The sequence below is a fragment of the Chiloscyllium punctatum genome, chromosome 52 (genome assembly GCF_047496795.1).
Source record: "Chiloscyllium punctatum isolate Juve2018m chromosome 52, sChiPun1.3, whole genome shotgun sequence".
Taxonomy (NCBI): domain Eukaryota; kingdom Metazoa; phylum Chordata; class Chondrichthyes; order Orectolobiformes; family Hemiscylliidae; genus Chiloscyllium; species Chiloscyllium punctatum.
The window spans coordinates 49,412,931-49,433,653 of record NC_092790.1 but is presented as its reverse complement, the minus strand read 5'-3'; the positions used below and the strand labels follow the sequence as shown (position 1 = coordinate 49,433,653).

Genomic DNA, 20,723 nt, shown 5'->3' with positions numbered 1-20,723 from the left:
TTTAGAGGGATAAGGGTGAACCGCTGGCAAATGGGACTCCATTAACGCTCTCCGTTATTGGTCAATGCATTGAATACAGAAGCTGGGATGTCATATTGTGGCTGGACAGGACATTGATTAAGCCACTTCTGGAATTCTGTTTTCAGTTTGAATTTTCCTGTTCTGGGAAGGATGTTGTGAAACTTGAAAAGGTTTGGACAAGATTTACAAAAACGTTGCCAAGATTGGAGGATTTGGCCGACAGGGAGAGGCTGAATAGGCTTGGGCTATTTTCTCTGGAGAGTCAAAGACTGAGAGGTGACTTCATGGAGATATATAAAATCACGAGGGGTGTGAATAAGGTGAGCAGCCGGGGTCCTATTTCCTCAGGTTAGGTGGGTCCAAAACTAGAGCACCTGGGTTTAAATTGAGAGGGGAAACATTTAAAAGGGATCTAAAAGGCAACGTTTTCAAGCTGAGTGTGGTTTGTGTATGGGAGGGGTTACCAGATGAAGTCGTGAAGGCTGAAAAATCACAACATTTAAAAGGCTTCCAGTTGGGTACATGAGTAGGAAGGGTTTTGATGGATACAGGCCAATAGCTGGTAAATGGGAATCCATTCGTTTAGGATTCCTCGTTGGCATGGACGAATTGGACCGAAGGTCTGTTTCTTTGATCCTAATAAATTAAGATGCATTCCTCTATTTTGTGGCGAGCTAGCTGAAGCAAACATAAATATCCTTGGAGCTGAGAAGGTGAAGCAGTGATTTCGACCTGGTGCAGATTTGGTTCCAAGGTCTTGAATTTGCAGAGAGAGAGAGGAATTGTTAGCACTGTCACAATTTTTAGTAACTACTTTCAAGTAATTGGCAAATAATACAAGGTGAAAATGTGAATACTATTTTCCTCAGTAAGTTCTGAGCATCTGGAACAGTCTGAACGACACAGATTCAGCAGGTATTCTGAAACAGACTTGGAATTTTACTTTTTAAGGTAAGATTTGGGGGGCCGTGGGCACATGGGAGGGGACTTGGGACCGACTTGCAGCATCTCCAGAGGGAGAGAATACAGCCCCAATGGGCTGAATAGCCCCCAGCCCCTGTGCTCTGTGATACAGCCCCATTCACTGTGAATGATGGAGCTCATCCCAGGGCAGAGACAGGGAGGAACCAACCACTCTCAATCGGCGCCAGCTTAATTAACGACAGCTCCAGACCAATAGGAGAGGTTGTGTGGTCCTGCAGCCAATGGGAGTGAATGAGGGGTGTGGCCAGCAAGACAACACCTGTCCATGAGCTGTGCAGTTGCAGTGTCACTGGGTGGGGTTGGGAGAGACAGCAGAGACTGGGACAGAGGCTGTGGGACCTGAATTACAAACTCCCGGGAAATTAAAACCAAAAGAACTGCAGAAGATGTAAATCAGAAACAACAACCAGGAGGTTCTGGAAAAGCTCAGCAGGTCTGGCAGCATCTGTGATGAGAAATCAGAGTTAAAGTTTCAGACCCAGTGTCCCTTCCTCAGGACAGATATTACTGAGAAAACAAGTCAGTTTTAGTGCAGAAGTTAGTGTGGGGGGAGGATAAAAGGAGTAAACGATAGGTGGGGATAGAGTGAGAAGAACGGTTGGGTAAAGGAGTGGATAACAATCTGTTTGGGGGAGGATAATTAGCTGTTAATGGAGACTGTTAGTGGCTAACTATAGGTAGTGTGTAATGGCAGACTGTGAGAACTGGTGTGTGGGGTAGGGGGCTACGACATGAGGTTGTTAACTTAAGGTTAGCATCAATGAAGTAAACACAATGACTGCAGATGCTGGAAAGCAAATAGTGGATTAGTGGTGCTGGAAGAGCACAGCAGTTCAGGCAGCATCCAACGAGCAGCGAAATCGACGTTCGCTGCTCGTTGGATGCTGCCTGTTCTGCTGTGCTCTTCCAGCACCACTAATCCAACTTATGGTTAGCCACTAGCTGTCTCCATTGTGAGCTGTTCCCCACCTATATCACTCCACGATTGAAGCTGCCAAGGACACGAACCTTTGGAATATCCTCCCTAACTCCCTCTCTCCGCCTTAAAGATGTATCTAAAAATCGTTCTCTTTAATCAACGTTTCCATCATTCGTGAAGCATTTGAGGAGATTTGTCAATGTGAAAGGCTCCATACAATGCAGGTAGTTGTTGTTATTGTCTGACCTCAGGAGAAACAGGGATGAGCCCTCTCTCTCTCATACCTGATGAACAGCAGTAAAAGCAGGAAGCACTGAGCATGCTCCAGCCCACAGTGGGCTTCGGATTATTGATGTCAGCGCAGGACCAATAAGAGTGGGGGAACTGTGGCTAGAGGTGCTCGTTGGTCTTTCAACCAATCAGAATGAATGAGGGGCGGGGCAATACTCAACCACGTGATAAACTTCACTGACAGCACAGTGTTGTTGTGACCAAGGCATTGGAAATGTGTGAAGGTGCAGGGCAGGGGGAAGGAAAAACATATTGACCAGGAAGAGGAGGAAATTTTCATGGTATGGGATGAGAGGTTTTACAGAACTTGGTGCACGTAGTAAAACACAAATTAAAAAATCCCAAATTCTGCACCATTTTCCCTCCCGATAATGCATTTTGCACTCCCTGAAATATCAACTATGTGTTTCTCCGTCCACAGATACCAGTGATCAGTGCTAAAGCCCGATTGCCTGTGGAGAAGGTGATGTTTGACTTCCTTGTACAGCTACAGTTCGTGTGGTGAAGGTGCTCCGACAATGTGTTTGGGTAAGAGCTGTTATAGATTATTCACTCAGCGACAGTGAAGAATTGACAAAATGTGCGCAAATCAACAACAGTTGTTTTTTTTTATCATGTTTATAATTCCACAGAAATACTATTGAGAACTTGTGACATAAGGCCATAGATGGGGATATTAGGTCAGGTGATCAAAAGAATTGCCAAATAAGCAGGTTTTCAGGAATACCTTAAAGGAGGAAAGCAGGTCTGAGGGGGTTAGGGTGGGAATTCCATACCGTGTTGCCTTGGCAACGGTAGAAACAGCTAGACAGGTGAAGCATTGATTAAACATATCGTTGGGAGTCTGAAAGAAAATGAGTTGTCGAGGTCTCACAGATTGTGTGGTTCAGGGAGACAGGGATGTTCACAGCCAGGAATTATATCAAGGGTGAGAATTTTAAATTGTTGCTTGTTAATAGGAGCCTTTTGATGAATCAACAAGTTTTGGTACAAGTGAGCGCTTGGGCAGTAGGGTTTTAGATACTCTTGAGATTACATGGAAGTTGAATGTGGGAGGCTGGCCAGGAGTGTGTTTGGATAATGAAGTCTGGAGATAACACAGGGATGGACGAGTATTTCAGTAAATGAGCTGAGACTAGGGTGGAGTTGGGTGATGTCACTAATGTAGGAATAGTGCTTTTGGAGTCGGGCTGCTCCTCCTCCTCCTCATCACTCCCCCTCCCCAGTTCACAGATATTGTTCCTTGTTCTATCTGTCTGTCTTTTCGGGTTATGTCCTTCTCTCCCATTCTGCTACAAACTAATATTTGACCCCACCGTTGTTGCAAAAACCTACTCCATCAATATATGTAAATGATATAGAAGATGGTATCAGCAATAACATTAGCAAATTTGCTGATGACACAAAGCTAGGTGGTAGGGTGAAATGTGATGAGGATGTTAGGGGATTACCGGGTGACCTGGACAAGTTAGGTGAGTGGGCAGATGCATGGCAGATGCAGTTTAATGTGGATAAATGTCTGGTTATCCACTTTGGTGGCAAGAACAGGAAGGCAGATTACTACCTCAATGGTATCAAATTAGGTAAAGGGGCTGTTCAGAGAGATCTGGGTGTTCTTGTCCACCAGTCAATGAAGGCAAGCATGCAGGTACAGCAGGTTGTGAAGAAGGCTAATAGCATGCTGGCCTTCATAACAAGAGGGATTGAGTATAGAAGCAAAGAGGTGCTTCTGCAGCTGTACAGGGCCCTGGTGAGACCACACCTGGAGTACTGTGTACAGTTCTGGTCTCCAAATTTGAGGAAAGACATTCTGGCTATTGAGGGAGTGCAGCGTAGGTTCACGAGGTCAATTCCTGGAATGGCAGGATTGCCTTACACGGAAAGACTGAAGCGACTGGGCTTGTATACCCTTGAGTTTAGAAGACTGAGAGGGGATCTGATTGAAACGTATAGGCTTATGAAAGGACTGGACACTCTGGCAGGAGGGAACATATTTCCGTTGATGGGGGAGTGCCGAACCAGAGGACACAACTTAAAAATACGGGGTAGACCATTTAGGACAGAGATGAGGAGAAACTACTTCACCCAGAGAGTGGTGGCTGTGTGGAATGCTCTGCCCCAGAGGGCAGTGGAGGCCAAGTCTCTGGATTCATTTAAGAAAGAATTGGATCGAGCTCTCAAAGATCGTGGAATCAAGGTTTATGGAGATAAGGCTGGAACAGGATACTGATTAGGATGATCAGCCACGATCATACTGAATAGTGGTACAGGCTCGAAGGGCAGAATGGCCTACTCCTGCATCTATTGTCTATTGTCCATCCCGACTCTCCCTTTCCTTTCTGAATTCCCTGTATTTGGTGTCCCTTAAGGATCTCTCCTTGGTCCCTCCTGTGTCTCACCTACACACTGCCAGGAGGTGACATTGTGCAAAAGCACCGTGTTCGGTTTCACATGTACACTGACAATGCCCAGCTCTCCCTCCCCATCATCCCTCTCCATTACTCAGTTATCAAACTGCTCATCACACTCCCACTACGCGATTGGCTGCAATTTCCTGCAACGGAACATTGCAATGGTTAAACCCATTGCCTTCAGTTGCTATTACAAATCACTTTCCCTTACTGCTGAGCCCCTCCCTCTCCCTGGGAACTGTCTGAGGAAGAACCACACTCTCTACAATATTGCTCTCATATCTGACCCCAAGGTGACCTTCTGATCAGACATCTACACAATCACAAACACCAGGAATTACAATCTCTTAAAATGTTGCTTCTCTCCACCTCACCCCAGCTCCATTGCTTATGAAACCCCTGACCTGTGTCGGTGTTGCCTTAAACTTGACGAATCCAAAACAGAATCCGTGATTCTGTGACTGACCCAGAATCTGGTTCCAGACTCCCTCATGATGAGAAACATCCTCTCAGTATTTACCCTGTCAAACTCCTTAAGAATCCTACACATTACAATGAGATCCCCTCTCATTCTTCCCAAATCCAGTGAGTAAAGTCCCAACGTCTTCAGCCTTTTCTTAAAAAATAATCCCTGCAAACCAGGGTTCATCCCAGTCAATCTTCTGTGAAATGCCTCTGATGAAATGATGTATTTCCTTAAATAAAGGGACCAAACCTTCTGTCATTACTCCAGATGTGGTCTGACTCGCACTTTATAAAGTTCCTCTTAGGTATATACTCCAAACAACTCCCTTTAAACTTGCACAGATGTTGTTTGAAATGCTCAGCTGGTCATGCAGCATCTGTGAAGAAAAATCAGTTAAAGTTTCGGGTCTGGTCACCCTTCCTCCGATACGTTAACTCTAATTTCTTTTCACAGATGCTGCTAGACCTGCTGACCTTTTCCAGAAACTTCTGTTTCTCTTCCTGGTTTACAGCATCTTCAGTTGGTTCGGTTTTCATATCCTTTAAACTTACCATCTCTCTTCTAGAATTTGTCATTTCTACCTTGGAAAAAAGATTCACATTTGTTTGGACTCCCCTACTCTGGGGGGAAAAAAGAAACGATGGCTAGTCACACTATCATTGCTCCTCATAATTTTATAAAGTTCGATAAAGCCACCTAAAGTGTCCAGTGCTGCAGGGAAGTAGCCTCAGCCTATTCAGCCTCTCCCGATGGTTCAAATGTTCCAATACTGGCAACACCCTGGAAAAAAATTTCTGAACTCTTGCAAGTTTCCCAACATCTTTCGCAGGGACACTGGAATTGAAAGCAGTCTGGGGATTCCAAAAGTGGCCGAGCCAATAAACTGTGCAACCGAAACATGATCTCCCAACGCCTATACTCAATGCACTGCCCAATAACAGCTAACATACCAAACACCACCTTCACCGACCTGTCTACCTTCAACCACACTTTCAAGGAACTATCAACCCACATTGCACGGTCTGTTTGTCTGTCAACACTTCCCAGGAACTTGTCATTAAGAGGTTGAGTCCTATTCTGGTAACATCTTTCTGAAATCAGGGAGAGCACAATTGAATACAGTTTTCTAAAACTGGCCTCCCCAATGCCCTACTCAGCCACAATGTGCCCTCCTAACCCCTATACTCAGTGACAGAATCCCTACAGTATGGAAACAGGCCTTTCGGCCCATGAGACCATCCCAACCATCGGAACAGCATTCCACCCTAACTCTGTAACCTACCATTACCCAAAGCTCATCCAGCTAACCTGCATGGCTTTGGATTGTGGGAGGAAATTAAGAGCACCCAGAGGAAGCCCACGCAGACGCACAGGGAGAATGTGTAAACACCACACAGACAGTGGAATCGAACTAGAGTCCATTTATTGGTCAGCACATTCCATTAAATGTTAGTGTCCCAAACACCATGTTCAGCACCTGATCTCCCTGAAACTCTACTTTCCAAGATCTATGCAGTTGTTCTGAGCCCTTTAGAAGGAATTAAGGTGAGGAGGATAAAACTGGAACAGAATTGAGTTTTAGATCTGTAAAATAACTCTCCATCTTCCCCCTCTGTTCCCCCCGTCTTCCCCCACTCTGTCTACTCCCTCCGTCTCCCCCCACTCTGTCTGTACACCCCCTCTGTTGGCCTGTTTTTCTCCCCCCCCCCCCCCCTCCCCCCCCGTTGGCCTGCCTCCCTCCCTCTGTCGTCCTGTTGTCCCCCCTCCCTCTCTCAGCCTGTCCCCACTGACCTGTCTCTTCCCCCCACCTCCCAATCAGCCTGTTCCCCCTCCCCCCTCTGTCAGCCTGTTCCCCCTGCACCCCCCCACCCCGGTCTGTTCCCCTCACCCTTTCTGTCAGTCGCAGCCCACCCCCGTTCCCCTCCTCTCTTATCCCACTTTCTGTCCCGACCCGTCTCTGTGCCACCCCTCTCTATCCCCCGCTCTTTCCGCATCCATTTCGGTCCCACCCCTCTCGATCTGCCTACCCTCCCTCCCAGTCCCCTAGTTCTGTACTCCCCCACTGCAGGGCAAATATCTTGTCTATTTACCCTATCCATGCCCAGCCTGATTTTAAAAATCTCTTTCAGGTCACCACTCAGCCTCTGACGCTCCAGGCAAAACAGCCTATCCAACCCTGGCACACGCTATAATTCTTTTCTGATCTCTTTTAAAGTTTAAGAACATCCATCTGATAGGAAGGAGAACAGAATTCTATGGGATATTGATTCAGCAACTTTTGCAATGTCCTGTACAGCTGCAATATGACCTCCCAACCCCTATACTCAATGCTCTGACCAGTAAAGACAAGCAGACCAACTGCCGCCTTCACTATCCTATCTACTTGCTACTTTACTGTCAAGGAACTATGAACCTACACTCCAAGGTCTCTTTAGCAGCACTCCCCAGGAATTTACTATTAACTGTATAAGTCCTGCTAAAGTTTGCTTTTCCAAAATGCAGCAGCTCGCATTTTTCTAAACTGAACTCCTCAGCCCATTCACCCATCTGATCCAGATCCTCTTGTACTCTGAGGTAATCTTTTTCACTGTCTACTACACCTCCCATTTTGGTGTCATCTGCAAACTTACTTACAATACCTCTTATGTTCACATCTAAATCATGGATATAAATGACAAAAAGTAGTGGATCCAGCACCGATTCTTGTGACACTCCACTGGTCACAGGCCTCCAGCCTGAAAAGCCCCCTCTGCCTTCTACCTTCGGGCCAGTTCTGTACTCCATGCGATCTAACCTTGCTGACCAGTCTCCCATGAGGAACCTTGTCAAACACGTTACTGAAGTCCATGTAGATCATGTCCATGCTCTGACCTCAGCAATCCTCTTTGTTACTTCTTCAAAAAAACGGAGTCAAATTCATGAGATATGATTTCCCATGCACAAAGCTGTTATTAGTATCCAGGATTTAACTCTGCACACTGGGGTCTGCGTTGCCCAGTTATAGGTGTTAATATTCTGGATGAAGTTCAAGTATGCCAGCATTTTGTCAGTGACTGTGTATTGAGTCTTGTTAATGTCACCAACACAGGTGAGTTCCTTTTGAAAGGCAGTCTCTGTATCCCTTGCCCACCAGGAAATAGTAGTGGTGTCCTTACCTCTGGACCAGGAGGATCAGGCTCAGAGTTGAGTAACAGCATCTTTGAAGAGGCTGATTAGTAAACCTGCCCAAGCCACCAGTCCATACTGTCTCCCAGCTGTCTCTGCCTGAGCCTCCAAACAGAACCATCCTGTAGTTTCTCTCCTGTCAGACTCTCCCATTGCACAGTTTGTCCAGGATCCCCTCCTGCTGCTGCACTGATCCTGTCCCTCACTGACCTGTCCATCGCCCAGTGTCCTCCACTTTCATTCACTGTTCACAATCCCATTGACCCAGTCCTCCCGCCCCGCCCCCTCCACTCTATAGAGACTGCTCAGTGGTTAGCACTGCTGCCTCACAGCACCAGGTAACCGGGTTCGATTCCGGCCACGGACGACTGTCTGTGTGGAGTTTGCGCATTCTCCCTGTGTCTGAGCGGGTTTCCTCCCACAATCCAAAGATGTGCAGGGTAGGTGAATTGGCCAGTCTAAATTGCCATAGTATTAGTTACATTAGTTAGGGGGCATGGGTTTGTGTAAGTTAATGTTTGGAGGGTCAGTAAGGACTTGTTTGGCCGAAGGACCTGTTTCCATACTGTAGGGATCCTGATATATTGGGTAGCAGCTGCTGCCAATCACCCAGACTCCTGTATGATCGGGTTCACGTGCTGTAGGAGGGGAGACAAGTGCACGGGTGCAGTGCTGGCCAATTGTGGGAGTATGAGCAGTATAGGTCAGTGCCTGGGAAGGAGGCTGTGGGTGTGAGGGATTAATCTCTCATTAGCAGCTTCATCCCTCTGGGAGCAGGACCCAGGGGAATGGCCCTTCTCTTGCTACCCTGACATGTGATCAGACTATCAGTGGGGCAGCGTTTTGCAGAAAGTTATCAGAACTCTTTTGTGAAGATTCACGGTTGTTATGGAAAGGGACAAGGATGGGGCTGCAGTTTGAATTCTAATTTGGCTCATTTTAGTTAGATGGGTCTTGGCCAGAGTGTGCAGGAAGCAGTGTATGCAGGATGGTTCTCATCAGGAGCTAGGAAACTGAATTCGAAGAGAGAGTGTGTGTGAGAACTGGGTGTGGAGGAAAGGAGTGGGGGGATTGGTTTGGATTTCAGTTCACAGAAGAGAGAAATTGTGAGACTGAGGTTTAAAGCTTTGGGAGAAACAAGAAAACTACAGTTTAATACTACAATTGTCTTATGAATTTCCATCCTGTATTAACAGTGGTAACTTGTGTGCTCTGTTGTATGGTACTGAAAGGGTGGATTTGCGGATGAGAAATTCAAATTGAACTTCATGTTCAGATCTGATAGTTACTTGATCCGTGCCGATCTGAATATCATTGGCCTTTTCATCTGGAAGGAAAGGTGTGCATTCTGTCCGTGGGTGAATATTTCAAATCTCAGTGTGACTGGAAAAGTACTGAGACACAGCCAAGTCCATGTCAGCGTGGTGAGTGTGGAGAGAGATTTCATTTGTTTTTGAAATTCTGAAAAATCATGGCACATTTCCCAGGAACAATTAAGCCACAACTTTGCTTGGTAGAAGGACAAATCTTTAATTAACCATGCAACCAGAAAGACACAAGGATACCTGCACCATAGTACAAACGATGACAATGGGATTGTTGTAAAGGAGTTCATTCTCGATCATGGATTGTAATCCATTGGCATTGTCCCGTCGGTTCCAGTGCCGTGGGGAAATACTGGAAATGTGATTAATGTAATGTAGGTTTCAGTTATTAAACTGTAAAAAGTGCAGAACAATTTACAAGGATGTTGCCAGGGCTCAGGGGTCTGAGTTATAGGGAGAGGTTGGACAAGTGAGGATTTTATGTTTAGAGCAGAGGAAACTGAGGGGGTTCTTTTCTAGAAGTGTATAAGACCATGAGAGGCATGGATAAGGTGAATACACTCAGTCTTTTTCCCAGGAACTCAAGGATTGGACGGATTGATTGGATCAGTTTACGGTTAGAGGAGAAAGAATAAAAGGGAAGCTGAGGGGCAACTGTTTTACACAGAGGGTGGTATGTATATGGAATGAGCTGCCAGTGGAAGTGGTTCAGGCAGGAACACTCACAACAGGTAAAAGACATTTGGACAAATACATGGATAGGAAAGGGTCAGAAGGGCCAAGTGCCGGGAAATGGGGTTAGCGTGGATGGACATTCTGGTCAGCATGAGCCAGTTTGGGCCAAAGGGCCTGACTGCTGCAGGATGCTGTAACTCTAAGTGCATTTGCTATTTCTCCCACTAACTCTGTTGGTATCCTGGGATGTATTCCATCAGGGCAAGGAGACTTGTTTACCTTTAGCTCCATTAACTTGCCCAGCTCTAACTGTTTCACGATAATGGTCATTTCAAAATCCTCACCTTCCTCAGTCTCCTTATCAATTACTGGCATGTTCTTCGTATCCTCCACTGTGAATACTGACTACTGTGTGCTCATATTCCTGAACCCTGCTGGATAGGAATAACTGGGCACAGAACTCTGAGAGGTCTTCTTTGAGTCTTTATTGATGAGACACGGCAGTTACCTGGATAGTGTACATGCAGAACACCTCCAGGCAGCATCAGGTAACCCCCCGCCTGTCCGATGTGCCACTCCCACTCTTATACCTTTGTGGTTTGGGACTTTGAATAGAGACTGTCTCTCAGTATTATCTCCATGGCAACAGCAATTAGAAAGTCAAGTTCAGTTCAGCACTTTGTGGTTAAAACACACACCACTCCCCCCACACCCCTGTGGCTCCCTCAAGTATCTGACAGGCGCTTCAGTTTCAGTGGGGTATCTCTCAGGATTCTGATGTGGGGGAGCCGGTGGTGGGGTGGACAAACTTATAAATCACACAACACCAGGTTATAGTCCAACAGGTTTATTTGGAAGTACAAGCTTTTGGAGTGTGCTGTGATTTTTAACTCGATCAGGATTGTCCCGATGGTAACAGTTAAGTGCTTCAACAATTCCAGAGGCCATATGCTCCCTACACAATAGGTTCCCCTCTAGCAGGGTAAACTGCTATTCTGTCCCTGGGGATAGCTACTTATCACTTTTTATCCCCAATCCCATGCTTTCTGTTGATCTTTGAAGTTTTTCTAATCTCCTCGTTTCTCCTTGGTCTTTGCCAATTTGTATGCTTTCTATTTCAGTTTGATAGACTCCCTTATTTCCTGAGCCACCCACGGCAGATTACTCCATTTCCTACAGTCCTTCCTTTTCACTGATATATACTTTTGCTGAGCACTTCGAAAAATTTCTTTGATATTCCTGCACTGTCCGTCAACTTTCCCACCATAAAGTCTTTGCTTCCAGTCTACATTAGCCAACTCCTGCCTCATCCTATTGTAGTCTCCTTTGTTTAAGCACTGGATCTTGGGATTGGATCTAATTTTCCAGCATTCCAGCTGTGTTCTAAATTCAACGAGATTTATCAGAAGTCTTTTATCAGATTACGAGGTGAGACAATGTTAGCTGGGTGTTTTGCGTTTCATTCTCAAAGACCTTGGCTTTGTAGTAAAGTATAGGATAGATATTCACACAGAGTACTCTGGACGGTGTGAATGTACTGCACAGTCTAAAACCATAAATCACTGTCCCCCTCAGTTTAAAATAGCAAAATCATTATCTCCTATATGCTTCCTCACTACCTAAGTTTGGAACGCTAAACCACCTGACTATCCTGCATTTTCCAAAATCTCCTTTGGTGAAGATGGTGAGTTTTGGATTCATCTTTCCAGTTATTACCGTAAGAAGATAAGCACTGGGCACAGGGGAGGCAATGCAACCCTTTGAACCAGCTCCACCATTTAATACGGTGATGATTGAGCTCACCTTGGTCTCAGCTGGATTTTCCCGCCTGCTCTCTCTCTCTCACCCTTCAACTCATTGCAAATTCAACATCTGTATCTCTTCATTAAATTGGCTCATTGTCCTGGCATCCACCGCATTTTGAATAGGGAATTCCACAGATTCACAACACATTGAGACAAGTACATTCTTCTTCATGAGAATATAATAGAGTCCCTATAGTGCAGAAACAGGGTATTCATCCATCGAGTCCACACCAACCTATCCCTGTAACCCTGCATTCCCCATGGCTAATGGCCTTACCGGCACAAACATGGACACTGTGGACAGTTTAGCATCGGCAATCCACCTAACCTACACATCTTTGGACTGTAGGAGGAAGCTCGAGCACCCTGGAAACCCACCCAGACATGCTGAGAACGTATAAACTCCACACAGTCGCCTCTGGCTGAAATAACAGCCGGGTCCCTGACGCTGTGAGGCAGCAGTGCTAACCACTGAGCTACATCTGCTTAAAATCTGCTACCCCTTATTAACCTCCCCAGTCTGCAATTGGCTAAATCCTTACGTCAGAAATCAGGTTGTGGAAGCAGATGTCTCTGTAAAATCCAGTAACAGCCTGTGTTTGAATGGGGATCCTATACCCAAGACCCTCCAGCCCTCACTTTTCATTCACTATCCATAAACATGTCTCCAGTGGCTTCATGGGGGCTACAACTCCCACAATCCCTGAGGGACCACACATGTGCGGGGAAGCCCAGCACTGCACATGTACAGAATATGGGCGGATTTTGGAGCATGTTCTTTGGGGTAATTAGCGGAAAGCATTTGACATTGTGATTGGCTGGAGGTGGAACGTATCAGCTTGTAGTACTGATGGGTTGGGGGGGAGGGGGGGGTCAAAGTGTCACCACACCCACATGGGCCCAAGTTCCATCCCCAACTTGTCATAATGCTGGGAATCGACCAATGGGAAACAAAGAAGGGTCTTACCCATTCTCCCAGACTGAAGGTTCCTCTTCTGTACAGGATCTGCTACCACCCTTTCTGTTTCCTTTTGATTTATTCTCCTGTAACATTATTGACTTGCAGTAACTGAAGGGAAATGGAGTAAACCCAGAAAGGGTGCAGAGTCTAACCAGGACAGGAAGTGGTGGCATGGATCTGTTTACCAGTCACTCCATGAGAATGGGGGCAGGTACATTAGGGACAGCAGAGGCAGAATGGTGGGAGAGTTTAAGTGAGCTGGAGGGTTACAGCTTTGGGGGAAGAAAGGGGAAAAAGATATTCCAGAGAAACTAGAATTGTCTGTTCTGATTCTCTAATATGTACATATTCCTTTTATACCAGGGTGCTAGATGGTGAAGATTTGCAGACTGAAATCTCAAAATCATGTGCAGATCATGATAAAGTTAACCAGCATTTGAAGAACCAAAGATGGAGAATCACTCGGCCAAAATCCTGCAACACTCTCCCTCCCAGCATTGTTGGTCTCTCTGCGCCAAATGGACTGTGACTGGTACAAGACAGCAGCTCACTACCATCTTCTCAAGGGTAACGAGAGATGGGGAATAAATGCTGGCTGAGCCAGTGATGCCCATATCCTGGAAATGGTTTCTATCTCTAGTTGCTGAAACCCGGTTGATGTTACTGCAGGATGAAGAGGGACGCTGAGTGTATCCTCCAGGAGGCAGCACCATCACATTACCCCTGCCTACACCCACACAGTAACACAGCAACATCACTGGAACAAAAGGCAGTGAAGCCAAAGGAGGACTTAGATATAGTTCTTCGAGGTAAAGTCATGAAAGGGGATTGAAATTCAGCAGGAACAGGAGACTGAGCTGGATGGTCAGCTGTTTCCCATTGAATGGTGGTGCAGGATTGAAAGGCCGAATGCCCTCCTGCTGCTATCTCCCAGGTATGTATATAGTCATGGAGCCTGGGTAGGAAGAAGTGGGCAGGGATTCTCCAGGAGATTGCACTTCCACAACAGTTTTCAGAGAGGGATGGTTTGATGGATTTTATTTAACATTTGTCTTTAACACAAGGTTTGTGAATTTGATTTTAAAATATTGTAGCTATTTATTCCACAATAAATAAAACTAAAAGAAAAGAAATGAAACTATCTGAATATAAAAGTTTTTAAAATTTTAAACACCCTGTAAAACAAATCCTGTCTACTCCCAGACACCATCACTTTCCAGCTACTCAAACTCCAGGGAAATATTCCCTCCCTCTCTGAACCTTTGTTTGATTTAACTGCTTTTCAGTTCTCATTCTGTGAGCTGTGAAGCATTCTTTATTCCCCATTTCTCCAACCCAGAAATGTTATCACACATAGCTGAGCAACCTTCCCACATTAACATCATCATTACACCATTTTGGTTCACATATAATCACCAGCAGTAAACCACCCATGTAACCAATTGAATATTTATAAACAATGCCCCTTGCAGGCAAAGCAAACCATTACAAATGACAAAGTGGGAAGGGACCAAATCAAAGTCGAGTTGGGGGTGAGGAGGCAGCGATGGAGATAAAGCACTGTATCCACTGCGGTGCCTATCTCTATCTAAATGCGTCAGGAGAATTGATACACACTATATGCTCCTTTGCCAAGGGCACCCTGTTGTGTCGCCTTTATCCTCAATCATAGAATAGAATCCCGACAGTTTGGAAGGACAGCATTGGCCCATCAAACCCCACCAACTATCCAAAGAGCACTCCACCCCTGTAACACTGCATTTCCCATGGCTGATCTACTGAGTCTGCACAATCCTGGACACTGGACAATTTAGCATGACTGATCCACCTCACCCACAAATCTTTGAACTGTGGGAGGAAACCAGAGCACCTGGAGTGGAACCACACAATCATAGGGGAATGTGCAAACTCCACACAGGCTGTTGACCAAGGCTGGACTCCAATCTTATACCTGGTGCTGTGAAGCAGCAGTGCTATAGAGCAATTTAAATCAAAATAGATGATCCCTGCTCATTGCTGTTTGTGGAGACTTATTGCCCAGAGAGACATCCTGAGATTCAGAAAGAGACAATATGAATTCAGTCAACTCCTGCTGAGTTAATGTGATTACCAACAACATCAATACTCCAGCAGTGTCATCAGACCTCGTACCTACTCTATCATTTACGATTTTTAACCCATGGGAAGTTTGTTACCACCTTCGATGACAGCCATAATGCTCTGGCCACTTTGACGGAGCCAGTGCAAGTCAGTTCTAATAGTTATCAACAGATTGAATCTAAACAGGATGCCCCACAACAGGAAGTGCTCTGACACTCAATGCCTGGAAGTCAAGGTGATTTTCCTAAAACCACTCACGTCTGGCAATACCATTGAAGATATTTTATGCAGTAACCTTTCAGTCTCGATTTCCAGTTCCAGTCCATGAAGCAGCCAGTAACATGCACTAGTGAATTGAATTCTAACAGCAGCATTTCCCTGGCAGGAGAGATTGAGGAGCTTGAAGCTGTCTTCTCTGGAGTATCTAAACATGAAACACTTCAAAGGAACAAAAATCTTCAAGAGCTCGAGAGGATAGATACAGGAAGGATGTGCTCCTAGGCTGGTGTGTCTGGAATGAAATAAACGCTAACTACAGTATCTTTACCCAGCATCCCCTTTAGCTGCGTAACTGTTTAAGATTTATTTGCTGCTCTAATTACACTCCCAGTTTTAACTACTGTCATGTTGATGACTATGCAAATGTATAAAATATAATTTAATCTATCCCAAAACCTCTCTGTATCTGTGTCTCACTTGTGTTCACCGAGACACTCATTCAATCTGATCTCTTTACAAACTCTGCCCTGATTTTTCTTTCGAGGGCTCAGAATGAAATATTCACAGAATTGTTCCTGTGCAAAAGGAGGCTGATTGGCTCATCAGCTCTCCAAAGGATCACCTCACTGAATGCCATTCTTCTCCCTTTACCCCATAAACCTTCCCATTCATCTTCTTCCAAAAACACCAGCGAGTTCACAACTAACCACAGCGATCAGATTTGTTTTGTTTGTTCGTGGCATCATGGCATCACTTGCTGGGGCAGCATTTGTCATCCATTCTAACTGCCCAAGAGATGGTTCAGAGTCAACCCCATTATTCAGTGTCTGGATTCACATGGAGGCTGGACCAGGTCAGAACTAACAGTTTCTCAGACCCAATGACATGAAGAGTTGATTTCTGGCCTATTATCTTTTTTCTGAAATGATAATGAATAATTTTTGCAGTTGAATTAAAAGTGAAAGACCAAAATGTGTTTTATTCTGATTGTGCACATCCTCCTATTTTCTCAGTTGTTATTGACAGTCTCATTCCCCTCGCACCAGAACCTGTTCCAGAGAGTGTTACAGAAAAGGCAGAATGGTCAGCTGCAGGTTGTCACCTGACCGGTCACTGGATCCAAAAGTTCACTCTCCACAGATGCTGCCAGATCTGCTGATTATTTTTTCCAGCAATTTCTGTTTTTGTTCCTGATTTTCCAGCATTTGCAGATGTTTCGTTTTTGAATATTGATCTTGTCTGTAGCAGAGGAGTTTATTGATGAGTACAGAGAGTTTTGAACATTGCAACTTAGGCCACAAATCAGCCATGATCTGTTGAATGGCAGAGCAGGGTTGAAGGGCTGAATGGCTTCCTCCTGTTCCAATGAAAGTTATCCATCGGCAGCTTGTGGTAACATTTCCCCTCACTGCTCACTTCACCTCCATGTCTAACACACTGTTACCGACTGAACAAACCTCCTGTGTTTGAACTAAAACTGCTCATGTTCAGTGGCTCCCTCCACTGCCACCGGGATTTAACTCTCATCATGGAATGCTGTCTCGTGTTACTGCGGGAATGCCCACAAGGACTAATCCTGGAGTCTGTATCCCCTGGGATCCAAAAGTCCTGTTTATTTCCTTCTTCCTATTACATTCTGGCGTTGAACTCTCCATTTCAATCCATTCTCCTGTCATGCTCTTCAACATGCCCATGTAGGTGGACTAGAGGCAGCTGGCACCTGAGATTGTATCTGCCTCCCCCACAATCAGGGATTTGGGAAAACACTCAGACAATGACCTATCCATCTGATTGTTGACTCAGACAGATAGGCAGAAAGAAAGATGCACATTTAGATAGCACCTTTGATGACCTGGGGCAATGAAGCATGCTTCAACCCAATAATTTCAACCTCAAATCTCTGAAAACACAGACACAAAGCTTCCTACTTTTACCAGGTTGTCTCTCAGCCTCCTCTTTTCTTTAGAAAAGAGTTTTAAGCTGTTAAGCCTTTCCTGGTGATTATAACTACTGTGTTTCTGTCAGATTTGTGACTGAACCTTTATTTTCCTGTTGTGAGTGATGCTAGTAGCAGAAACAGTTCCTGACCTGTGAGGGTTTCGGTTGGAGTATTTATATTTACACTTTCATTCTCACCCTCACATACAGTGTGAAATTGATGTAAAACAGAAGGAAAGGATTGAGTGAGCACCCACAGAAACACAAAAGGCAGCATGTGTACCTGAGTTGAATGAACCTGGACTTAGGAAAATATGACAACAATCACAACTAGTTAGAATTACAGAATCCCTTAGGCGCACAAAGAGACTATTCAGTCCATCGAGTCTGCAATGACTTGCTGTCCCACCCTACCTCCATAACCCCACATTTAGCATGGCTAACCCAACCCACCTAAACTACACACTACAGGCCATGTTAGCACGGCCAATCCATCAAACCTGCACATCTGTGGGAGGGTCACATATTATGTCTAAGTGCTCAGGATTGTAGATGAAGGCTTGTGTTACAAATACTTGACTGACCCAAATCCTCTTTTTTTTCAAAATAAAATCTGGGGGAAACTGCAGCCAGGAAGATTTCCAATTATCTCATGAGGAAGAGAATTCAAAACTCGTGCCACTGACCCAGGGGGCGCTGTGAAGTCACAGAGGTCTGGGAACCATCAGAAATGTAATGAGTTGTGAGCAAGGTGGGGGTGAGACAAGGACAAAAACAGTCTGTCACACGGGGGAAGGCAGCAGAGATTAAATTGCAGAAATGGTAGTCCCTCAAGGCCATGGGGAATGGAGCTAAGGCTGGGAAAGAAACCAGGAAACAAGGTGAGCAGCTGTCAAAGAAATACATTGACAAAACAGAGTACGCAGTCTGAAATTGTTGCTCTCGTTGGTGAGTACAGAACGCTGTAAAGCCTGGATCACTCTATTACAGCCAACCCATGCAGGATAGGCCAAGTGGCCTCGATCTGTGCTGAACTTTCTGATAAATTTATTCTGACATTTGGAATTCAGGTTGGATGATGTTCATAAATTCTCAAATTGGAGTTGAGTTTAATATTCTGGAGAAATGTTAAATCAATCACAATGATCCCATTCTGCAGACTTTAGTCCGCAGCCCTGCATGTTCCAGCATCTCAGTTACATCCATGTCCTTTTATTCTAATGTGATGCTGGTTACTGCCTCTGCCACCCCATCAATGAGTTCCTGCTCCCCACCATCTCCGAGTGAAATGAATTCTCCCCTCCCATTCTTTCTGGGAATTAGTTTCAATCTAAATCCTCCAGTTTCTGACTTCTCAGTTAATGAATAGCTCCTTCCTATCCACTCGATCTGGATTCCTCAGCATTTTATCACTTCAATTAAATCTCAGCTCATCCTCCTCGGAAATCATTCCCAATCTATCCAACCTTTTCTCAGAGCAGAAATTTTCCAATTGTAGAAACATTCTGATCAATCTCCTGTGTACCCTCTATGGTGTGATCACATTAACCCTGGAATAAGGGGATCAGAAATGTGTGCAGTACTTTAACTGTGGTCAAACAAATGTTCCTGACATTTCCCATGTCACCTCCGTGTTCTTGTGGTTGTCGCTCTCACAAGAAGTGTCCTGATTTTCCCACATGGAACTGGATGTGCACTCCATGGGACTGGGTTTCCCTACCATATGTTTATTTGTTAACTAATCCTAAATTAACTTCAGATTAAAACAACATTATCAGCTACCCACCAATCAACTTTTTCCATTATACTCAAGTCACCTTACTTTTTAAAATCTCTTTAAAATTATTACTATCTAAACACAACAGGCTTTAATTTGCTGATCAAGTCTTAAGATGTCTCCACTGTTACAATCACTTGAAGATTATCTTTACCTTCAGCTACATTTGGTGAATTGAACACTGATTGTAAATATATAAATATCAAAAGGACTTGAGTTTTATGATAATTAATCCAGTCTGACATTCTTGTTGGTTAATATCTTGAAGAGAACTGTCCTCAGAATTCCAGCTGTGCTCTGACTTCATTCACAACTGGATTTAGTTGGACTGCAGATCTTAGATCTGTTATTTCCCGGATTGCTTCACTCTGTCTATCACTTGCTGCTTATGCTGTTAGGCTCACAAGTCGTCCTCTTTGGGAACTGCATCAGGTTAACACCTCAATTTTAGGTATTCATGCTGCTGTTACTGACATGCCCTCCTGAATTCTCTCAGTTGAATGAGAATTGATACTCTGGTTTGATGGTAAGAGGTAAGTTGGTGGATATGCTTGGCCGTGATTCTGTAAGTTTTGTTGGAATACAATTCTACTGCTGTTGGTGGAAGGAAAGGGCTAAACTCTTACACTATTGGCCCCATATACTACATGCAGTTTCATGAACACTGATAGGCCAAGACATGAAATACGAGCAGCACTGTACAATGATACAGGATCACAATTGCAGTAAGGGGAGTTTAAGATCCAACTTGACACAGGAGTAGGGAAAGAAACAGTTGATGAGATTGTCTCATTCATAGTCACAAAGAGACTCTATGAGGTTATTGTACTGTTGGGGGAGAAGATGGAGAAGGTTAGGGAGATGGAGAACCCTTCAAAAGAAACTAATCTGCCTGAGAGTAGTGAGATAGAATTGATTGCCATGAATTTAACAGAAAGCTAATTGAAACTGTTTTAATCCCCAAAGGATAACAAGACTAATGATGCTTCCAATCATCATCAGAAACAAACCCCAGAATACATAGTTCGGAGATGGATTTCAATTGCCAATCATTGCCAAACATCCAACTTCTGCAATCATTGAGCAAACGTATGTGTGATTACCCAGTTCTGATGAACCAGAATATCGCTGTTCACTCTGTACAGATGGACAGCGATGTGGGGAAGTCTTGGCTGAGTGGTATTGTCTTGAGACAGTTAATCTAAAACCCCAGATAGTGTTCTGGAGACCTGGGTTCAAAGCCTGCTGCAGCAGATGGGGGGAATTTGAATTCAATAAAAAAACTTGTGAATTTAGAGTCTAATGATGACCATTCATCGATTGTCAGAAAAACCCATCTGGTTCAGTAATGCCCTTTCAGGAAGGAAGCTGCCATCCTTCCCTGGTCTGGCCTACATTGTGACCTCAGACCCACAGCAATGTGGTTGACTCTTATTTGCCCTCTGGGAAATTGGGGATGGGCAGTAAATGCTGCCGGGCCAGTGACACCCTCATCCTGTGAATGAATAAAGGAAAATAAAAATCTGTACCCAGTGTGAATCTGTACATGTTCAACAATGTTGTGAACATTTCCAAAGCTAAGATCTCAATATGCACAACTTTATGAGCTGCCAAAACCATTGTTCATTACTTGGCGTGAAAAAGAGAAAAATATCCTTCAACTGTG

At 44.7% G+C, this 20,723-nt stretch overlaps 2 long non-coding RNA genes across 6 annotated transcripts in view; both read left to right on the top strand.

Moving 5' to 3' along the window:
- Nucleotides 1-20,723, top strand: part of LOC140470862 (uncharacterized) — a 1,231,916-nt gene that overhangs the window by 44,431 nt on the left and 1,166,762 nt on the right. The window lies entirely within an intron of this gene.
- LOC140470863 (uncharacterized) lies at nt 1,887-16,303 on the top strand. Its single transcript, XR_011956769.1, has 3 exons — nt 1,887-2,496; nt 2,637-2,743; nt 13,387-16,303. It is a non-coding gene; the product is annotated as an uncharacterized lncRNA (long non-coding RNA).